Source organism: Talpa europaea (genome assembly GCF_964194135.1).
Source record: "Talpa europaea genome assembly, chromosome: 14".
Taxonomy (NCBI): domain Eukaryota; kingdom Metazoa; phylum Chordata; class Mammalia; order Eulipotyphla; family Talpidae; genus Talpa; species Talpa europaea.
In genome coordinates, this window is record NC_140082.1 from 57,683,828 (window position 1) to 57,707,973 (window position 24,146).

Consider the following 24,146-nt stretch of genomic DNA (forward strand, 5'->3'; position numbering starts at 1 on the left):
CTCTTTGGAGTGCTCCTTTAAGGGTGTCGGAAACTGTTTACCAGACTGAGACCAGCACTGGTAGGCCAAAACTCCACCTGGCGTTGATGCTGTAAGCTGGGCTCTGTCCCTTACATTCCCTCCCTCTATATTTACTCAGTTCCAACAGAGAATCAGCTAGTTAGTGATTTAGTTCTGGTAGCGAGGTGGCACCAGAGGCCCGTGCTTGCTGACCCATGCTTTTTCCGAGTGGTTCTCTGAGTAGCAGAGGGAGTGCGGAGGGGAGCATCACAGCACGGGCTCTTATTCAAGCTGGGTGCTGTGTCTGCCCTGTGTTCACCCGGTGTTCTTCCACTGCTGTATGAATCCCACACCCTGAATTCTGCACTCTATGTCTCAGTTCCTGGGCTATCAGATCCAAAACACTGGCTGTCACCCTGTGCAGTGCCCACTGCTATGGCACGTCCCACGCCCTGGATCCTGTGCCTAGCTCTCAGTTCCACGATGGGGTCTTGCTCCACGCCTTATTTCCCTCCTTATCCCCGTTTGCGTGGCCCACATGCTCTCAGTGCCTGAGAGAGGGTTTCCAACTATAGGGTGTTGGTGATTTTTTTCTGGTCGCTAGTTGGCCCCAGAGCTCTTTGCTAGTGACCTTAGGGAACTTTTTTTTTTACCCCGTGGGAGTGACATGGAGTGCCTCAACTGCATGGGGGTCTGCGTCTGCCTTGTGCCCCACCATTGTGAGGTTCCCATACCCCAAATTCCATGCCCCGGGTCTCAGTTCCAAAGCCCTCAGGTCTAGGATGCGGGCTGTAGCCCAGTTCAGTGTCTGCAGAAATGGTGCCTTTTGCACCCTGCTCCCATATCCATGTGCCTGATTACTTAGTGAGGGAGATTCACCTCAATGAGGGCTCCTGAGCATCTTCCCTCAAGCCTAGGTCGCAGGCTCGGGGACCTGGGCAGTTGTGTCCCGCCTATGCTTTTCAAGTGCACCGCAGAGTCTTTGTTTTCTCTAATCTCACCTATGAAATTTTAAAAGGCCAAACAATAAGTTGTCAATAGGTACAGACTGATATTAATAACTTAGTCATTCTGCTAAAATAAAAATATGAATCTTTGTAACTCCAGTTTTGTACTATGATGAGGCAGGTAGGTAAAATTGCTCATACCTAAAATGAATATTTTGGAATTAATAGTCAAGTAAGTGTATTACCTTGACAGTCAAGGTTTTCCAGATTTTTCAGATGAACTGAGATGTAGAGGCTGCATCTCATAGAACTTTTCTTTCAGAACTTTACTATTTTTTTTTTTTTGGTTATTTTAGATAACAGTTGATATAGCTTTATTTTTACTCATGTCAGTTTGAATTGAATTTGAAAATATTTTAGTCTCAAATTATGTGTTCTAAAGACCTGCTCAGCACTTTAAAGGCATCTATTTTTCATGAAATTATAATTTGAGACAAATGTTGGCAAAATTCTGATTTAATCGTCTCACTGTGATTTATACTTTGAATATTTTTATAAATAATTTTCTCATAATTCTCATTTCAAGGCTCAATTATTATCATTTGGACCTAGATTATCCAACACTAAGAGAATTGTATAACTCTGTGATATGTTACTTTGGCCCCAGACCCCCATTTTCAGACAAATGAGGGGTGGCAGTGTAGGAGGGAAAATTTGTAGGGGTTGAGGTCAGGAAGGTAGGTGGAGGCAGAGTCCTAAGTGTCTTGAAGGCCATTGGAATGTCTTCACTTTTATTCTGAGACAGAAGGATTTAAGCCGAGAATTGAAGTTAATGTAAAGATCTAATACAAAAGAGGGAAAATGTTCCCCAGTGTGGAATTTGCCACCATTAGTCTCGCCTCCATCTCCACTTCCCTTTGAGAGTTTCAGTGGGTTGTCAAGTTTTGCAAATTGATCAGGGAAGAATGGTTAGGGGTTTGAATCTGTTGTCTAAGCTACATAGCAGTTTAGGCAAGAGGATAACAACTTCTCTTACTTAAACTGAATTCAGTAAAGAAGAAGTTGTATGATAAAGAAGGTCAATGGATGATATTTTTCAAAGTACACATGTTAGCATTGTATATTATTAACATAATAAAGTCATATTGATATAAAATCAGGAACAGAAATATCTTATTTAGGTAGCTGCAAGAAAATATGATGATTTAAAAGTAGTACCATGCTGTCAGACTATTCTTAATTTATATCGTTCAATTACCATCTTTTAAAATTGATTCTATTATTCTTTGGATTATCAGATTACATGAGTACAACTATGGGCATGATTCAATTTCATTTCTATAATTCACAATAAATTCAGTTGATATTGGTATTTTTAAACTAACTTTTTCACATTTGAAAAATTTTTTAAAAATTTTCAATTTTTTAAAATTTATTTTTGCTTAGAAGAACCGGAGTGTAGGCCAGAGGTACAGTTGGCGGGGGTGATGTTTTAAGAGATTCACCAGAGACAGAATTGGGAGCAGAACAGGTAGATTTACTGAAATACACTGCTAAGGGGAACAGCAGGTGAGATAGGAAAGGTCTGTTGCACCATGTGTGGGTTAGCTTCCTGGCCAGGGATCAAACTCAGGTCACAGTGATAGAACTGATAACTTAACCCCTATGCCACCAGGGAGGCCCTTCATGTTTGAAATTGCTCTCTGAATCACTGACTCAGAAAGAAACTTGTATAATTAACCAGATTATAAGCATTTAAAATGCTTTTTAATTTTCTTTAGGCACAAATAGAACCCCAAGAACTGTTTGGAGATACTCAGACTACTTCAATAAATCAAATGGAAGTCAAAAATACAAATTTGGAAACTGAAAATTGCAGACTGAAAACTGAATTAGAGTCACAGAGAATAAAATTGGGAAAATACAGGCAACTCTATCTAGAAGAATCAAACTCTAGAAAATCATTGCAAATTACCGTAAACACGTAAGTTGTAAAAACAGGAATTATGGGAAAGAAACTTAGTTCACTTATTTACCTCTAAAGCATAATTGTTATAGATCCAGGTTCATGTAATTACTAAGAGGTTATTATTTGGAAAATAATGTTAATAAGTGAACTTATCTTTAAAATGTTGCTGCAGGACTGTTTGAATCTCCTCTTTTGTTGATTTTACATGACTTAATTTTTAGCCCTAAATAATTTCATCTAGTTAACCTGATCTAATAGACTTTAAGATAAGGATATTTGAAACTTTATAACTTAAATAGTGTTATTGTTATAAAATTGCTTGTCATAATCCTCCCAGTAGAAATATTAATGAGTTTATTTTTTTTGAAGATTACCATTTTAATTCAAGTGGTCTTCAAGTGTCACTACACTTAGCACAGTTTGGTTACTGGTGAATTAATTTTCTTAATGTGATCTTTGACACTATTGCTAGAGGGCACCCTGAGACAAATTATCCTTCAGAGTTTTAGATTTTCTGCTCTCCAGAAAGGCATACAAGTGAAATGAGGAAAGCTGCAGGAGGTGAAGGGTAGTATCATTTACAGACTGACTACAAATAAATATTGGGTTCTGCTTCTGCTTGAGGAGGTGTGTGGAAGCCCAAATGGGTAGATCTCAACACCAGTGCATTTGTAACAATATTAGGGGCTTTGTTTTCCTTGGAGCTGTTTAGTTCTCTTTAGTCAGCCACCAGGCAGCTCTCCTGTTCTCCCCTAGAAGTTGTTGTTCTAAGTTAATCTTCAGTGCCAAAGGTTTAACTGTCAGAGGTACTGAGTGAAATGTGTACGGATAGTGAAAGGAAATGCTTGGCATTATCCCTGAAGCCGCCTCCAACACTGCCCACCCTCCCTGCTTTGAATTACTTATTAGGAACCCTCCCGGAAACATGGGCTTCTTTACCACACTTTTAAACCCCTAATTGTAAATAGTAGGTATGCACCAACACGTTTTGAGTGTTAAAACATTGTTTTATGGGAAATTCATGTTATGGCAACATTTGTTTTTAAAGTGCAAATTATTTAGGCAAAAATAAAATATAAGGATTTGGATTTTTCAGTCTTCATGGGGCCATCAAGAAGCTAACAGAAGTCAATACTGAACCTCTTGTGAAGGAAACACATCAGGAATATGTATTCAACGTGCCTCCTCCAAGGCTAGACCTACTGCTATCTTCTGCTACACATTCTATTAATAGTCTTAATAATCGTTTCATGCTTGATAGTTATCTTACAACAAGAGGAAATTCAACAACTTTTCCTACCTTCAACCCATGGCCTTAAAATGAAAGCACAGACACATAACTATGACAAGGTTAGTTATATTACCTTTTGACAAATTTTATATTACCTTGGGTTTCAAATTTCTGATGCAATATTCATTTGTACTTAGACAAAATTCTTAGTTGTTCAACTGACTTATTTATACACGCTAAGTAAATGTCAGTTACTTGTGCTAATAAAGTAGACATAAAATTTAAAATTACAAGTCCCTGGTGCTCTCATTTTCAAAATCACCGACATTATTGAATTAGATGTAACTAAATCAACACATTTAAAATTTCTTGAAAATCTGTGTTTAATTAGATCTTAGAAATTAAATATTAATGCTTGATAACTGGAAGTATACTTTGAGATACTTTGGCTTACTTTATGATTGATTTCAGTTGGACTGTGGTTCATAAGAATTTTAAAGTTTCTCTGTACATTACCTGTCTCATTTTTCCACCATGCAATAAGTTTATGACTGACATCTAAACAGATGTTATCATTTATAGTAACTCCTTTTTATGAATTAAGCATAAATTAATTATTAAAAATTAATTTCTGTTGTCACTATCTTACATAAGAATACATCCTTAAGCACAATTTTATCTTTTAACATTTTTAATCTCTTTTTATAAAATATGGACCACTTCCCAAATAGTCAAATCAAACAACTATTTGAATTTTTATTTTATTTTAAAGATTTATTTACTTATATAATAGCTGGGATATAGGCCAGAGGTGCAGGAGGCTGAGAGGATTCACCAGAGACAGTGGGGAGCAGAGCAGGCAGACTGACTGAAAGCACTGCTGAGGGGAGCACTGGGCAGGACAGGAGAGGTCTGCTGCTCCATGTGGAAATCTCTCTGGCTGGCCGGGAATCTAACCCACGCTGCAGAGGCTGGACAGCTTCACAGCCCTGTGTTCAACCCACTGCGCCACCGGGGAGGCCAATATTTGAATTTTTAAAAACGAGTTAACTTATGTTTCTATAACTTGCAATCACTGAATGACCACTACAAGAACAATGTAAAGGAATCTTTTAATACCAGCTAGCTTTATTGGCTATCATTTTTATTAAAATTTCTACTTCAATCAATGCACATTAACTTATGGTTTTGATGGTGTTTTCATGTTCTTCTTAATGAACATAAAAGCAGCAACAGCTCATTTTAAAAGATCTCACATGATTTTTTGCATTTGGGTTCTTGTCATAATAAATCATGGAACAGTAAAGCTAAGAATTCTTACTCAGCTTTGCTGCTAAATGGGTGTGGAAACTTCAAAGTTGTGAAATTGGATTATTTGATAGAGAAAGAAAATGAAATATGGCTTTAAATTGTTAAATATTCTTTTTCTCATGAAAATTTTAAAAAATCAGATAATGTATCATTTTATAAGGTAGAGTATACATACAGAAGCAATGTTAGAGAAGATTTTTGAGGAAATTTCTTTGCCTGTTTTTGGGGAAAAAGTTGATTGTTTTTAATATTTTTAGATAAGTGAAAAAGCAGTTTAGGTTTAATGTTGTGGTTCCAAGTCCGTGGTCCACTGGTTTGCCCAATTATGCTAGTCTCAGTAAGAAGGATCAAAAATCACTACTCTATCAAGATACAGAAAGACATGTCTTCATAATGACTTCAAATGCCTCAAAAAAGTTGTCTAAGAGTTACTTTGGATGAGTTCTTTGTATACCTGAATATCAATCCCTTGTCAGTTGCATGCTGTGTGGATATTTTATCCATTCTGTGAGATGTCTTTTTCCTCTGCTAATATGTTCTTTTGCTGTGTGAAAGGTTTTTATTTTGATGTCATCTCATCTGTTTATTTGGCTTTTGTTTCCCTTGCCTTAAGAGTATAGACTCCAAAGACATCTATGTCAGTGATGCCTTGAAACCTATCAACAATGCTCACCTCTATGTATTTTATTGTTCATCCTTTATGAACTTATCATTGTACTTGGAGTTAGAGAGTGGGTCTAAGGTCTTTCTTCCCCACATGTCTGTCTGATTTTCCTGCCCCACTTGTTAAAGAGATGTCCTTTTCTCCATTGCATGGTTGTGGCGTTTTTGTCATAAATTGGGAATTGATATATGTGTAGCTGGATTGCCATGCCTCTGATTCCGTTCCAAAGCTTTGTGTCTGCTTTTATTCCTATACACTATTGTGTTAATTACTAAATCATAGTGTTTAAAATCAGGTAACTTGCCTCCATGTTTCTTCTTTCCTCAGGATTGCTTTAGCTCTATTTATTTCTGGCTCTACCCTTCCTTCACTTCTTTCATCGTTGTGGAAATAGCAACCTGCACACAGAAACTTTTCTCAGAAAAGATGGGCTTCATCAGCTTCTTGTGTTTCTAGTAATAAGGTCCAAAACAAAACAAAAACCTATACTCATCGACTAGTCCTCGGTCCAGCAATAGCTGTCACTTGATAGGTGACATTTAAATCTACACTCATTTAGTTTGTCATGGGTTTATCTTTTGCCCCCAGGGGAAGTTCCAGTATCCTCAGCATGGAATAAAAGCAGCCAAATAAATTTGGGTCCTGCCAACTTACATATCCTTATCTCCCACTACTTCCTTTGCTGCCCCTTTACTTTAGCATCTGACCGACTGAGACTGTATAAAGCCACAGTGCATTACCTTCTCTACAGCTCTTTGGCTCCGCATCTCTTCTCTGTCTGGCATATCCTTGCCTTGCCCTTCAGGTATCAGTTCATATATCACCTCCACCAAAAAGCTGGAAAATAGTGACACAAAACCGTGAAGTTCCTTCTGTGTTCCAGTAGCACCCTGTTCATACCTGTCATGCTGCATACATGATCATTGAGGAGCGGACCATGCCATCTCTGTATTGTCATTCCAGTGGTTGTCACAGTACCTTAGCACATGCTTGCTGAATAAATGAGAAATGAGAAAATCGGAAGCTCTGATCCTTAGCCACAATAACCATTGATTCAATGTGCAATGGACAAATTACATTTGCCGTCTTTTATTTTGGAATGTAGTGGCACATAAATAACGTTTCATTTGAATACTGATGAAGGGCTCTGCTTTATTTTCTTTTTAACAAGTTATCTTAGTCATTGGCAAAGTATTTATTTAAGAATCATTTATTTATGCATTCAAGATTATAATTCTGTGTAGTGTTTTTCCAAACATGATTTTTCAGTCATGTTCCTTCCAAGACTAGGTCACCCAGGTAAACCATTGGCTTCATCCCACAAACCTGTGTGCTTTCACATCTGGCCTCTTATTTATTTGTGCTTTTTTTTTTTTTTTTGAATAAAGTAACGAGCCAGGTCGTCTTCTCAAAGTTCAGCTCACTGGGAGGGATTTTCTTTAAAAATGTGCTACAGGTGTCTCAGAGAGAAACCGCAGTGAGGTAGCCATGTGCATTATGATCATACCTGCACATTGTGAAGAACTAGCAAGAAAAATGCATGTGATCAATCCATAGCTGCACACCAGTTAGCAGAGGATGTGTTCATTTGTCCAAGAATTGTAACCACATCTGCAACAGCAGCTGCAGTGGGAGTCACCACCTCGTCAACCATATGATAATCCATTGTCACTGTCCAAGAATATCTTCTGTGCAACACGACATCAAGCATGTGGTTGGAATCACCAACTCGGCATTTTTCGAGTTCTTCATGGTGATACTAAAGCTTGCATTTCCTCTAAAAATGTGATATTGCTTATGTCTAGGTAGGCACCAGTCTAGAAACTTCCAATTTGCCATAATAGTCTTCCCTCCAGAGGTCAATCAGTATCAGCCAGTAACCTTTGTTGAGAATCTATCAGCTTTGAGTTATAACGTATCCTGATCATGATGTATGGAACTTGGAAGAAAAATATAGGGTGGGTTTGGGGACCCTCTGGGACATTTATGCACTAAAACCACACAGTTAGCACCCAGTCTCCATAAATGTGTGCTCTGGGAGACAACAGTTACATTGTGGTTCCCTGGAGTCAATGTTAACTCAGAATTAATGTCCTGTGTTCCCAAGGTTTCTGGTTATTTCCATTTCCACATTGCGCATTCACCTAATCAAGGATTAAAGGTCCTTTTGGGGATGACAGGAAGACAGATCATAGGATAATTTTTGGCAGTTATCAGGGGTTTTAATCAAGTTGACCTGGCTGTCTTCATTCAAAGAACCGTGGTATCATAAACTGACTCACTTCTTGGAATGGATTTAGGGGCCATGATAATTTATGTTTATGATTCAAGTGACACTTTGTTCACTTGACCTGTAACTTGTCAAGTAAGAACTCTGTAAAAAAACAAACAAACAAACAAACAAATAGTGATGGGCTCCAGGTGGACTGAGGGCTGAGCCAGAGTGACAGGGACCAGGCAGGCGGCATAAATGAGGGACTTGGCAACCAGCACTCCAATCTCCTGCGTCTTAGACATTGGCAGATGATTCAATCCTTTAAAGAACAACACTGCAGATGGGCTCCTACCACTCCCAGCTGGGAGTGGAATGTGGGACCATGTGCAGGTCAGTCTGCTCCAACACTTTCTTGTGGTTCCCTCCTTCGATTGAGGCCACCAATGGAAAGGAGTCCTCCTAATGGTGCAGGCACCATGCACCTGCCCTTTGGTCACATGTGGCTAATGAGAAATGGCACGGGTGCCAGCAGGTACAGGAGATGCAAGGGAAAGACAAACTCGTGTTTGAGGATGGCTTGCCACTGGTAGATTTTTACCTATCCTGCAGATCCTGTATTCTTTGTATCAACGACGCTGATTTGGTGGCAGGGAATGGCTACAGAAAGTGGCTTGTTCGGGCTAGAAATTCTAATACTCTTCAAGGGATTGTAGCAGTTGAAAAAACTCAAATGAGTGAACAGTACTTCCCAGCCATACAGAAGTTTACTGTGTTGGACCTAGGGATGGTCTTGCTTCCAGTGGCCAGCCAGAGGGAGGCATCCTGCCTCATTATGAAGTTAGTTCAAGAGCAAACCAAAGATCCCAGTAAAAACCCTTTTCTCATGAAGAAACAGGCTCAGATTTCTGAGCCCCACCTTCTTAGAACCGGGCAACAGATCTCAGGGATTGGAAAAACTAAAGCTCCCCTACTGCTTCAGAAGTTTCCAAGCCTCCAGCAACTCGGTAAAGCTTCCATCCAACAACTGGAGCCAGTGGTCAGACCAGCAGCAGCACAGCAAATTCACTCCTTCACTCAGTCCAGGTGACACTTGCCGCCTTCGTTCTGCAGTGTTCTTTTAGACCACAAGGACAGGATCCTGTTTTCTTTTCATATTTCAAAGCCAAAACAAAAGAATTCCTCTCCAGCAACTAGTGGAAGAGTCCAGATTGGAGCCTGCCTGTTGTCCTGCCCTACTCTCTGGGTCCAGATATTTCAGCTAGTGCGTCCCTGGGGGCACTGCCCTCCTCCTGCTGGCCTGAAGAGGGCCAGTGGTGCTCTTCCAAAGAGTGCATTTAATTAGAGATGCTCAGACTCAGCAAGAATCCAGCTTGGGAAGATTTTTATGTGACCTTGATCTGCATGTATCATGAAAAAGGCTTATCAAGTTTCAGGTGATAGATAAGACTATCTGAAAGAAACAAATAATGAAGAACTGTGGACCATAAGCCCCTGTTCCTGGTGGCAGAGCTGCTGTTCTCCAGGTCTGTGCTTTGAAAACTACTGCCAGTGTAAATAAACAGTGGGACTAAATAAACAGTGGGACTGCCTTTTTTCTTCCTCCCTTCCTCCCTCCCTCCCTGGTGGCTGCACAGTTTGTTTATAACATGAGGCACATCTTCCGAACACACAAAGCCGGAGTCTGGAGTTCCTATTTAAAGATAAAAAGTCTCGGGTGTCCCTGGTGGCACAAGGGAGTTAAGCACCACACTATGAAGCCATCTGCAGCCCCTGCAGCATGAGTTCCATCCCCCGCCGGCCAGGGAGAAACCCACATGGTGAGGCAGACCTCTCCTGTCTCACCTGCTGCTCTCCTCAGCAGTGTGTTTCAGTCAGTCTGCCTGTTCTGCTCCCCATGCTGTCTCTGGTGAATCCTTTCACTGCCCCCGGCATCTCTGGCCTGTATCCCAGCCCTTGTATGTGTAAATAATCTTTATTAAAAAAATAAAAAAAATAAAGATAAAAAGCGAGTGTGTGTGAGGGAGGAAAAGAATGTTTGTTAATGTATATCCCAGCAATGGGAAGATCTACATGGGGCAGCTGAATGCAGAGAGGAGAGCCAGGGACCAGGGATGCAGCCGCTTGTTCAGAAAAGTAAATACAATTAACGATGTGTTCAAAAAAAAGATCAAGTAAGAATTCTGTAGGCTTCGTATCAATCTCACTTCTGGAAACACCTGGACAATGCCAATGTGCCTGAGTCAGGTGGATCTGATTGCTCCTTGTACCCAGCCATCTATTATGTTCATGAATGAAGAAATGTGTTACATCATTACTTGTAAGTGCTGAGTAAGCGGTATGCCTAGCAAACCATTAGTTTTTTTATAAATCAATCTAATCATTATCAAAAGTCTAAAAGCATTCCATGATTTTTGAACCGTTTGCTGAATTTTCATGTTCAAATGTGACATTGACGTTCCATGTAGAATGGAAAAGTCCTTTCCCTCCATAGGACATAGTCCAACCAACTCAACTGTCCGTCGTCATCTATGCTGCTTTTACACACTTGTGGATGATGCGACTTTTCTAGAATGTACTATAGGAGAAAGGGTTATAACATTAAATGTGCTTGACTATTTATACATACATATGACTACACGCACACATGCTGTTAGGCACCTGCATGGACCAGGAGTCCTTCTGGAAATGAAAACTTTACAGGAGTCTAGCACAGCATGTCAGCATAGCAATCTCTGGTAATCAGGCTGTGAATGTGGGAATAGAGACAGTGACCACATGAGCTGGGGGTCTCAGGACTTTGGGCCCTGGTGAATGTGTGCCCCATGACCAGCAGGGGGCACTGTGGGATGGCCCCTGGGCAATTCACTCAGAGGAGCCAGGGCCTGGGGGCTGAGTGCTTGGCTACCTGATGGAGATTGAACTGTTGTGTCCTCCCTGGTCCGGCACAGCCCTCTGAGCAGGGCCCTGTGTGTGGTGTCAACAGGTGCTTCCTCCCAGGGCTCTCCCAAGGGGTGAAGCAAACCCTCGTCTTTCTCAGTGTGGGGTGTGAGCTGAGCTGCAGCACTAAGGCTCAGGGAGGGCTGAGAAGTCCCTGGATGGAAGCCCATTTGCATGCACAGCCCCTCCTGTGGCAGAGGGTGGGGAAGAAAAGGAGGCCTGGGGAGCCCAGCCCCATGTGGGGCTCAGGGGCTGTGAGCACCATGGCCTGGACGCCTCTCCTCCTCGTGATCCACTCTCACTGCACAGGTGGGGACAGGCTGCAAGGACCAGGTGTCACTGCAAGCTTTTTTCAGTCTGTCTCACACAGTAATTCATAAAATTGTATCTGGTCCTTGTCCCTTCACCCATGAGTGTCTGTACTTGCAGGTTCCCTCTCCCAGCCTGTGCTGACTCGGCAGCCCTCCCTCTCTGCGTCTCCTGGAGCAACAGCCAGACTCACCTGCACCCTGAGCAATGACGTCAGTGTCCAGAGCAAAAAGATATTCTGGTTCCAGCAGAAGCCAGGGAGCCCTCCCTGCTATCTCCTGAACTACCACACAGACTCAGATAAGGGCCAGGGCCCCGGGGTCCCCAGCCGCTTCTCTGGAGCCAAGGACACCTCGGCCAACGCGGGGCTCCTGCTCGTCTCGGGGCCGCAGCCTGAGGACGAGGCCGACTACTGCTGCGTGGTCTCCCATGGCGGTGATTCTCACAGTGACACACACAGAAGGGGACATGGGACAGGAACCTCAGCCTGCTCACAGTCTTGTTATGTGGCCATTTTTAAATAATTGTGCATATGCACACTATACGTTGAAATACCTCTGAGTTCATAATGGATCTGCTACAATTAAACATTCAGTGTTTCTAAAACCTCAGGAAAAATAACTAACATTAAGAATAAACTAACGAATGACTCTGGAAGGCTGCCAAGTTATTAATGTGATTAATCGTGAAGCTGCCCTTTTTCTCTTACCCAGGTAAGGAAGAGGAGACTTCCCCACTCTCATTCTCAGTGTCCAGAGACCCACCCCCGCAGGTGCACAGTCCTCACAGCGGGGACTCTGCTCCCCAGAGACACTTCCCTCCCAGGAAGTGGGGGAAGGAAGGGCCCACGAGATTGTGTCCCAAGAAACAGGCACGAAGAGGTGAGATGCCGTGTGAGGATCAGGCCCAGCAGGAATTTCAGACAGAGCTGCCCTGCGCTCTCATGGGCACCTCAGCCTTCAGTTGTGGAGTCGGGACGGGGGTCAGGCATAGGGAGTTGATGACTCAGGACGTGAGGACAGCAAACCCCGTTGTGGGACATGAAAGGGTAAGAGCGATTCTCCACAATGTGAACCAGCCGAGTCTACACCAAGGAAAGGGGTGAAATAGAGACGCTCTTAGAGCTGACACCACACCGGACCCCTGGGGACTCCCGTGAGTGGTGTGCCCCTCTCCTGTCCAACAGCGCAGCGTGTGGGGTGGGCTGTGAGCATCAAGAGCAGGAGCTCCCCAATAATGGTCTGTGAGCCTCCTCTGGTGAAGCCTTTCATGAGTCCAGAATCCAGGTGACATTCTCCTGCCCAGGGAGCAGAAGAAACATTGGGGGTCCCCATGGCAATGTTACCTAAGCCTCAAAGGCATACTCCCTGCTGAGTGACCCAAGACAGATGTTACTGACCCCTAGATTCAAACTCATCCTCTGGCCCCTGGTGTCCACACCACCTCTGTTATGAAGGCCATGTCCTTGTTGCAGACCCAACGGCTCAGTTTGGGCCCTGCTGGCACGGTAGCTGTGAGCTCCGTCAGGTCCACCCCCTTCCCTTGCTCTGTCTTCACAAGGGAAGTGACAATGTTTCTTTTCTTACTGTTCTCCCAGTGCAGACGCATGCAGTTGCTACCAGATACAAAATCCCATTGATGGTTGGCAAAGAAAACAGACGTCCCACCTCTGGGACCTGGGAGACCCAGGTGTCCTCTCCCAGCACCTGCATGTCCTCACTCCGGGTCCAGGCCTTCTTCTCCCCCCATAACCCTGACCGTGTAAGGACGCTGGGCTTCTCTCTTGCCCTGCAGACTGCTCTCCTGAGCTGCTCCTGCTCTCTGGTCACCAGGAGACCCCTCCCCACTGGGACAGGTCTCTCAGACCTGACACTCACTATATCACTTCACCCCTTATTCCTAATTCCTTTCCCTCATTAGGGATGATATTGGATATATATCACTTCTCTAAACCTAGAGCTCACCAGATAGAATGATTACCACTGTTACCAACACGTGCTCTGGGGATCGTAAGCCTGGACCTTGGCTCTAGTTCGTGATGTTTTGGTTATGAACCAGGGACAATGTAGCAGCAAACCCAGTGGCCAGGTCATCTTAAACTATTGGGTGACATAAATGTTACATTTTGCTACCTATTGGTCCTCAGTGACCTGAAAAAACAATGTCTCAGATGCGCACACCTTGGAAGCGACCTACTCTTTTTTTTTTTTTAAGATTTATTTATTTATACAAGCACTGGGTACAGTAAGAAGTGTGGGAGGGTGAGAGAATTCACCAGAGCCAGAGCGGGGAGCAGAGCAGGCTGACTGACGAAGTACACTGCTGAGGGTAGCAGTGGGCGGCAGGAGAGGTCTGCGCGCCATGTGTGACCCTCACCCAGGGGCCTGGGATCGAACCCCAGTGCTACAGAGGGTGCAGGCAGCTTTTCAGCCCAGCGCTCAACCGCTGTGCAACTGGGGAGTCCCCTGAAGCGACCTACTCTTTCTACTGCCTCAACTAGTGACAGTCAATGACGTGAGAACATCAGCACCCACCAGGAGAGCTGGGAGTGTGAAAAGCATTAGAAGATGTGCTATATTCTGAGCCTAATAGGGGGTGCTGTGGACTGGTGCTGAGAGCTCAGGGGACCTGGATAGGTAGGCTCAGAAAATGCATCATTGACTCTTGCATACTTGGGACAGCAGTGCCCGCCCTGCACTGAGCCACATGGGCACTCAGCACTGACTACTCCCTGCCTCCTACTTCAACTCCTCCCATCTTGGAGTCGTTGCCCAAGCTTATTTTGCAGAAAAGGATGATGGGCCATCACACCGCAGGGATAAATGTTCACGAACTGTGATAGGTGAGGCTGTCTGGACACAGCACAGCAGATACTTGGAGATGCAAGAGTCTCAATTCCAACAACAAGACCTCCACAAGCAGAGCTCTGGGGCTTCCCTGCCAGGACACAAGCCCCTCCCATCATAACCAAAGGCATTCATTCACTACAGGATTCGCTGTGGTGGGGTGTGAAAGGATGTGATGGGGGTGACATGTCCACTGCCTTTCATCCTGGCACCCTGCACAAGCAGTGGGCCATCTGTTCTTTCTGTCACCTTCTCCCCTTAATTCTAGGGTCCTGGGCCAGGCTGTGCTAGACCTGTTGTCTTGCACAAAGTCTGTGTGTGTGTGTGTGTGTGTGAGAGAGAGAGAGAGAGATGAGTGAGCACCATCTTCTCTAATACTCTTCTAAGCCAGAGGCATCATGACAGAGTTTTACTAAATATGCAAGGAGCTATTCTAAAGACATAAGAAAGAGGCCATCTTTTATGTCTTTAGACATAATAAAAACCAGGACATCCAGTCTCACAAGAACTGTGTCATATTTGAACTTTAAGGACAATATCATTCGTCATTATAAGTGTAAAAATGCCTCACTTTATTGTAGAGACCATGTTATAGCAAGAAGGATCTATCTTGGCCTAAGGAGGATTTGGGTTGAGGCTCAGGCATTTGAGAAGTCTCAAATGGAGAACATGGATTTTGAGGGAGAGCAATCAGTAGTGTAAGTGAGGCATATGTCAGACATAGGTCCGTTCAGGAAAGAACTTCAGTGCTCTCAGCAGTGGCGTTTTGACACGCTGTAGGAGAAAAGGATACATATTTTGGATGCCATGCTGTGTAACTCCTGGATTCTGGAGCCTGAGCAGGGGGACAGGCATCAGCCTGGACCTTCAGATGGAAAAAGCACAGCCCAAAGAAAGCACATCCCTGGGTCAGGCAGACTCACCCAGAGCCACCAGGGGGAGCAGTTCTCTGTTCCTTCCTGCCTTGGGATGGCCTCCTGGGCCCTGGTTCTGTCATTTGCAACTTTCCAATCCTCAAGTCACCCCTACCTCCTGATTGCCACCCAGACTCCCCCACCAGGAAAGAATTGGTTTGGACCCTGGGGCCCTGAGGATAACTGAGACAAAATGCAAAGGTGACACAGGGCTCCCACCAGAGTTCGGGGGCCTTTCTGGCAACTGTGATGATGCAGTTTACTCATGATGAGCATGGAATTAATGTTTTAGTATTACAACTGTCATTTTCTTTGTATGTTACTTGCCTGCTCTTTCTCATTTATTTCAGGGAGCATAACCAATGGAAAACCAACATAAAAATTGTTGTTGCAACTGTAAAAGAGAAGAAAAACAAATAGCAAAGAGAAATCACTAGATACATGATTGATGATGAATGGGTGGATGGATGGATGGATCTATCGCTCGCTCATAGGTTGATTGATAAACAGGGAGTAGAGAAATAGATAGATGAATTTGATGACGTTTCTAAACTTCAAGTTTAGGAAAGAATCTTCTAAATTTCCAGAGATCACTGAGAGAATTCTGTTCACTTGTAAAGAAATACATAAAGTCACACATTCTTGGAAATATTAGATGCAGAATTGAAAGGGACAGGTTCTCAGATTTCTGAAGAGGGAAAGATTTAGGTTGATTATATTAAAGCAAGTTATTATTTAAGACTGAAAGAAAGAGGAAAAGAGTAAAATTTCAGAAATTAACTGTAAATTTAAGATTATCTAAAGATTGGTACATCTCGATAATGAAAATGGAAATGGTGAAGCAATTTTAAAGTACAATAAATTTAGAAATAGAGCAATATTTAAATAATGTACAATGTTTTGCTTTCAAAACTGAATTTTTACTAAAAAATAATGATTCAACTAACATTATGGGCTAAAAGTAAAGCCAAAGACTTTGCTGGAAAAAAAAAAAAAAAAAAGAAACCAAGCAAGATTTAGATGGGTTTGGAGATGGAAAAGAGTTAGAAGACTATGGGACACCTTTTCCTGCTTCTTTTAAGAATACCATTTTAATGTTTCTTTCAAGGCATGGGTAGTGAATATATATACATATGACTCATAATTATAGATCAGTTTTCCATTAGAAAACAGGCAAACATAATTTTTAGTACCATTGGACACACCTAAGAGTATACAGAACGTATTCTGGAAAAACAAAATATGAAAGTAAGATGCCAAACAAACACATATATATTGTATATGATAAACTTTTAAGAGAAAAAAGATACATTTGAGGAGAGCGTACACATGAGTTGAATACATAGCACACAGCAAAAACTAAAGGATGTTGAAAGTCAAGATTAAGAAAATCGGGCCTCCTCGGTGGCGCAGCGGTTGAGCGCTGGGTTGCGAAGCTGCCCGCGGCCTCTGCGGCGCCGGTTTGATCCCCGGCTGCTCCCCGGCCACCGGAGGAGGGTTCCACATGGCGCGCAGACCTCTCCTGGCGCCCGCTGCTCCCCTCAGCAGTGTACTTCGGTCCTTCTGCCTGCTCTGTTCCCCGCTCTGGCTCTGGTGAATTCTCTCACCCTCCCGCGCTTCTGACTGGACACAGCACAGCAGATACTTGGAGATGCAAGAGTCTCAATTCCAACAACAAGACCTCCACAAGCAGAGCTCTGGGGCTTCCCTGCCAGGACACAGGCCCCTCCATCATAACCAAAGGCATTCATTCACTACAGGATTCGCTGTGGTGGGGTGTGAAAGGATGTGATGGGGGTGACATGTCCACTGCCTTTCATCCTGGCACCCTGCACAAGCAGTGGGCCATCTGTTCTTTCTGTCACCTTCTCCCCTTAATTCTAGGGTCCTGGGCCAGGCTCTGCATGTACCCAGTGCATGTATAAACAAACAAACAAACTAAATAAATAAATAAATAAATAAATACATGCCTCTATTTAAAAAAATAAATAAATAAATAAAAAGATTAAGAAAATCTTTCATGTGATTTAGAGGAATGAGAACATGAAAAATCATGTATCACAATGCTTATGTCAGATACCTTCTAATTAAAATTAAAAATTTTAAAGTAGACCTGGGCTTTTCAAGTGATTATAGGGACAATCTACAATAAAGCTGTGGGTAGTGATAGAAAAATAATGGATATACAGATGCATGTAAAAATGTTTGAAACTCAAAGAACTATAACATGATATGCTGTTAGATATCCATTAACAAACTCCTTTATATACTCAAGAGAGCAATATCAAATCAGTAGAGAAAAAAATCTGAAAAAAATATATTAATTTTTATGTTCCTATTAACTTCTTTTGCCCTGGAAAGATAAAACACATTTTTGTCTGCTTTGGGATATTTGCAAAAACTCTCTCCAAAAAATGTCTGCTTCCAGTTTTATCAATGAACTTCATGAGATCTTTGTCTTCTTCTATTTGGAAATTTTAATGTCAATTTTTACAAGATTACTGTATTTCTTTCCTTGAGTTCCATTTTCTCTTACCTCATGATTTGTCTTAAGAGAAAGCTGGGGCCTCTCCTGGTGGCGCAGCAGTTGAGCGCTGGGCTGCAAAGCTGCCCGCAGCCTCTGCAGCGCCGGTTCCATTCCCAGCCCCCGTCGAGGGTCCCGCATGTCACACAGACCTCTCCTGCCATGCCCGCTGCTCCACTCAGCAGTGTACTTTCGTCGTTCTGCCTGTTCTGCCTGTTCTGCTCACCCGTTCTCTGGTGAATTCTCTCACCCTCCTGCGCTTCTGACTGTACCCAGTGCTTGTATAAATAAATTAATAAATCTTTAAAAAAGAGAAACCCCAGTCCACCACATAAGAGATATCAGACCCTATTCATCATCTGTGCCACTAAAACTTCTTTAATTATAGCAGTACCTAGTAAATGTCCCTTTATGTTTCCATTATAATATCATGTTGCACATTGTTGGCTGTGTGACCAGACCATTTTATGTATGCATGCGTGCTCATTTGTCTGCCATTCAAACACCATGTATTTACATTATGAAGTTTTATTTTTTCCTTTGTTTTCTAAGATGTGTGGTCTCACTATTTGTAATTACTGAATGTGGTGTAGAGGCCAAGTGCAGAGATCTGTGTGCTGTATTGCTGAAAGTGATGCTAGCTGCAGATTTATTTCAGGAAAAACATACTCCATTATTTCTACCTTTATTTCAATGAGGGACAATTTAGTTGTGAAACATCCAACAATCATCAGAGGAGGCAGCTTACAGAGAGTGTTTTTTCAGGCTTCCAGCAACAATCACTAAGCAACCATCCTTTCGTATGTTCATTTCTATTTTGTCTACATCTACTTTCCACAGACTAAGGAGTTATCCAGCTGCATCATCGCCTTAGTTGTCACTCATGTCTAGAAGAAGGGGATCTGGCTAGACTTAAAAGTAGCTCCAAAATTTTGGGGAGAAAAAGAATGCAATGTGACTCTACTGGAAGCTTGTGATAATATAAGGGATTTTTCCCAGGACCTGCACAATCACTGAACATAAGGAAACGTAGACGCCCATGCCCTTTGTAACATTCAACCTTGAGCCATGAGCCTGTGCTCATCTTTGGGGCTCAGATGGGTCTCCTGGGGACTGCATAAACTTGGGTTTTGTTGTCTGAACCGAGGCTGGCCTCTCTCTGCTCTTGGATTGGTGAGCTCAGTTGATTTCTGTTTTTTAGGGTAATTATTGATAAATGAGAATAGAGGATTTTCTACTGCCTCTTTGACTTTAGTTTTCTAGTCCTATTTCCCTGCTCAGCATTTTTTTTTTTAATGAATTTTCTTCTCTTTGAATTATACAGGGGATCTCTTTTAAACATTTCTTTCAGGGAAGATCAAGTGTTAGCGAACCACTTCTTCAGCTTTTGTTTGTCTGGGAAGAACATTATTACTCTCTCGTCTCTGTTAGGAGAATCCTGCAGGTGATGATATTTGTGACTGGTATATTTTATCTCTATTCTGAATATGTTATTTCATCCTCTCCTTGCCCTCTGGAAGAGAACTTGGTCATCATATTGCCTCAGTTGGGATCATCTGACGCCCTTGTGATCTTTTAAAGGGCTGGTGAAAGCAACCGGGAGTTCAGTTTCAAAAACCCACATCACGGTTTGTTTCCTCTTTTTCTTTTTTCCTTTTTTTTAAAGGTGTATTTATTTCTACATACAATAACTGGGGCACAGGCCAGAGTTTTGGGGGGTGAGAGAATTCACCAGAGACAGAGTTGAGGACAGAACAGGCAGATAGAGCGAAACATACCACTAACGGGAGCAGCGGGCAAGTCAGGAGAGGTCTGCTGTGCCATGTGAGTCACCTCCCTGGCTGGGGATCGATCTTGTGCTGTAGTGGCTGTGGTGAGCTTTATAGGTTGCATCTTAACCCCTTGCATCACCAGGGAGTCCCCTCCTCTTTTGCTATTTCAGGAGATTTTTCTTCAATTAAATTTCAGTGGCATTTTTTAGATCCATCTGAAAAGTCACTTTCTACATTTGGAAGAAATGAATATCAATGTATTGAATAATGAACAATGGCGTAGGATATCCACACCGATAACATTCTGTGCAAGTGGCTCCTCTTCACGTCCTAGAAAACTTTCCTATTGTCCATAAGACCCCCGAAACTTGCTCGGACATACAAATCCCCAGGTCCTGGGTCAATGATTTGATTCAGAAATAATGAAGCTTATATCTTGCCAAAATCTACCTTGATATCTTGTTGTGGGTGAGTTTTTCTGTACTTACTCATTAGACTTCTCCAATAACAGCAGAGCTTAGACTAAGATGAAGCTGGAAGGGATGATGCTAAGCTAGGTAAGTCAGAAGAAAAAAGATAAATATTGGATGATTCCACTTATATATGGAAAATAGAGAAACTGAATAAAGGGTCAGAAAAAAGACAGAGTTTACAAGCTGACCATATAACTTGAGACAAACAGCAGGGAAGGAGCAAGAGGAGTCAAAACAGAGGCGGGAAGAGCACAAGGGACTGTGGTGATGGATCATGGGTGCTGTGGTGGTGGAAACTACACTTGAAGGGAGAAATTAAATACAGTCCAAATTTAATAGTGATGTAAGAAAATAAAACTATTTAAAAAAAGACTTGTGGCCACTAATTTCCAAAACGGATCCTGTGATTTCATTGTTTATCAAAATTGTTGATCAAAATTCCTCTCATGGAAAATGAATAGACATATTCTTTTCAAAAGTTACATATCCTAATGAAATAGGCTGTCTTGTAATACAGAGGGTGGATGACAACCTTTTTTTGTAATGGGTCACATAGAGTTTTAAGGGAAGCATGCCTGTAGACAACTTGGCAACTGCTTCCTCATGCTGTTGCGTGCCAAAGCAGCCAGGATTGAACATGGCCATGTGCACTCTGAAGGTTCAATTTCTTATAATCTTCATATGTCACAAAAAGATTCTTCTTGTGATTTCTTATTCCACCTTGTGGAAATGTAAATGACCATCCACACACAATTAGGAACCATATGGGATCTGGCTGACAAGCTCGTTTCCTGACCTCTGCTATAGGATATAAACTAGAAAACATATTTCAGAAAATACTCATCATCAAGTGTTCAATCTTTCTCCGTGCCTCTGGTGATAAGCACAAAAACACTGATGGAAATAAGTGGGAACCAGTCACTCTGATCTCTCAATCCCAGGCTGAAAATTCACAAATTTCCTTGGCTCATATTTAAAAATCAGGGACTCTTTCAAGTCCCTGACAACTTGGAAATGCTTTGCCTCCATTCTTTAACCTTCCTGTCAAGGCAATGGCTCCTGCATGGTTTCTTGGCCACTTTTGGAGAATCTGCTGGTATTCACTTATTCCATATCCCACACAGGGGATCAGTAACTAAGTCCCAGAGTAGAAAGTAAGTTTGACAGTCCTCTGCTTGGGAGTACTGAGCAGTACTGGAAGGTACTGCTCTTATTTAATGGAATGTCTGCTCTTATTTAAGAGCATGGAATGTCTGCTCTTATTTAAGTCTGCTGTAATGGAAGGTCTGCTCTTATTTAAGTCAGCTATGAAGGAGAAAGTAAAATTAAGTTTAAGTTTAATTTTTTAAACTAAAACAAGACCAAATTCTAAAAGTAAAAAATCCTAACGAACCCTATGTTCATTGCAGCGCTATTTACAATAGGTAAAACCTGGAAACAACCCAAATGCCCCCAAACTGGTGTCTGCATCAAGAAGATGTGGCCTACATACACAATGGAATAACTATTGAGCAATGAAAAAGATAAAATCATGCCATTCGCAGAAATGTGGATGGAGCTAGGAGAAATTATTCTCAATGAAATAAGCCAGAAGGTCAAAGAAAAATATTGGATGATTTTGCTTATAGCAGGAATATAGGGGAACCAAATAAAACTTCAGTGTAAAAAAATAATAACAATAAAAAACACAAAAGGCAAAAACAGACAAATATAAATCAGAGATATTCTGTATGAAAGAGGTAGGAGAAGGATCAGAGAGAGGGAGCAAGGATCACAGGAGACTGAGCTGATGGTGCATGGGTACGTTGGTGAAGAAAATTCTATGGGGACTACACCTGAGGTGGTGGGGGAAAGCAAATATTTTTTTTAAAATGAACAATGATGTAAAAAATTCAAAAAAATTTAAAAATCCTAATGACTGAATTATCCTCCTCTACTCAAATCCTGATGATTCCATTATTTTCCCTTTTATTATGCTATCTCTTTCATCTGGCATAATTCTTCTTTTTACTGCAATGATTTTCTTGCTATTTTATTTACCATTGCTCAGCATAATCTCTTGGCTTGCTGTGATGGCTTAGGCAGTTCATATAAACTGTCAGGTCTCTCTATTTCTCTTCCTGCTTCTAACCAATACAGTTGTGTCCCGTTGTTTGGTTAAATCAATACTGACAAAATCACGACCACACAAGTATCCTTTACTTTAAGTCAAATAATCCAAAGCTTTTCCATTTTCCCTTTAATCAGTTTCTCTTATTATGTTTATTTCTCTGTGGACCTATTGTTACTCTTCACACTACCAATAGACTCACATGGCTTCTCAATGCAGTTTTATAAAGGAAAATTCCTGCCCATTAATATGTTCACTATATTCAATCCCCCTTCACAGTTTCTTGTTTTCTTTCTTAAATCAGAATCACTATGTATCCAAAGATGCCCCTATATCTGATTTTTCTTGTCATCTCATTATCCAAATACTCCTTAACATTGTCCTTTGTCAAATGTTCTGTATTCAGGATCCCATATTTGCCTTTTCCAAGATCTAGATACTGAGATTTGCAGGCTTCCTCATCTGACGAAAGAGATCATTAGAGCAGAACTTTTGGAAATTTGCTGAAAAATTTCTTTATTCTCAAAATTGATACATTATTTGACCTATGTGTATGTAAATCAAGAATAAGTACACGATATTTCACCATTTGGGGGATATTTATTCATTTCTTCTAGCACCCTCTCCTATTCAAAATCTTTTTTTAATTGCCTTAATTTTTTTCTCGTTATAAAATGTTGTGATTCTGAAACTCTACATGGATATGAGCTGCCCTTGCACACAGGTGTCTAATTCACAATTTATGAGCTAACTCATAAAAGTGTTTCTCTTTGGATGAAAAACCATTGTTCACCGTAGGTCATTTTATTTTATTCTATGGTGGAAATTTCCTAGAATTTACACAGGTCTCTTGACCCAAGCTAATGAAAAGCTCACCAGTGAACTTCCATGCCCGATCTTGGGCAGGTGAAAAGGAGCTGGGAAAATTATTTGCGAAGTGAATCATTCCATTGCGGTCATAACAAACTACTTTTAAGGGTGAATCGATGGCCCTCCTGCCAGTCAGGCAGTCGTGGGCAGAGCAGCTTCACCTGAGTGAATGTCAAGGTCATCTCATTGATGGTAGTGAGTGGGTTTGGGTTTCTGCCCTGAACCTAGGCTCCTGCTCACTTGTAAATCCAAAGAAGCACATTTTGCCTTTTGAATTTGTTTTTAAATTATCAATGTAGTCTTTTTACCCCACAGCTTTATATGCTTTGATTTAGAAAAATAAAAAGGGAAATTAAGACAAGCATTCACATTCCAGACCCTTCCAGCTTTCTAATACAAGAGTTCTGAAAGCTGTTCATACCTATGGAATGAAAAAGACCAAATGATGAATGGAGCCATGACTTTTCATAAAACAACATTTGAAATAGCTGAGAGAGCCTCCCTCTGCCTGGTTCATCGCCTTTACCAAAAAACAAACCACAAAAAAGACTAGGACAAAATAGGGCTTCCCTGGTGGGGAAGGGGTTAAGAGGCAGCTCTGAAGTTATCCACTACATGCCTTGGATCCACCGGGAGGGAGCTGACACACAGGGCGGAGCACACCACCCCTGACTGGCGGGCTGCTTCCCTCAGCAGTGTGTTCTAGTCCCCACTCTCTCTCTGATGAATCCTTTCACACCCCACACTGCTGGCTTGTACCCCAGTTCTTGTAAGCATAAAAAAAAATAAACCATTCCAAAAAAAAAAAAAAAAGAATGGACAGAATAGAATGAAAATTCTTGTGTTCCAGATCAACTTGCCCACATTGGTAGTCATCCCCTGTGCCCCTGTGTCCTGACAGATGGCATGCTGTCTTTTTCTGTCTCCTGCTAGAACTCAGATCATGATGATGGTGGCAGAGATTCCACTATGGTGGCAAATAATGAGGAGCAGGTTGTGGGGAGCAGGGAGCAGGAAGGGGAGGCCAACATGTGTGTCTGAAACCTTGAAGAAA

At 41.9% G+C, this 24,146-nt stretch overlaps 1 pseudogene across 1 annotated transcript; it reads left to right on the forward strand.

Annotated features, from left to right (window-relative positions):
- Positions 1-8,780: 8,780 nt before the first annotated feature.
- Positions 8,781-9,424, forward strand: LOC311184023 (Fanconi anemia core complex-associated protein 24-like; annotated as a pseudogene). The gene has a single exon. The product of its transcript is annotated as a Fanconi anemia core complex-associated protein 24-like (transcript).
- Positions 9,425-24,146: the final 14,722 nt, after the last annotated feature.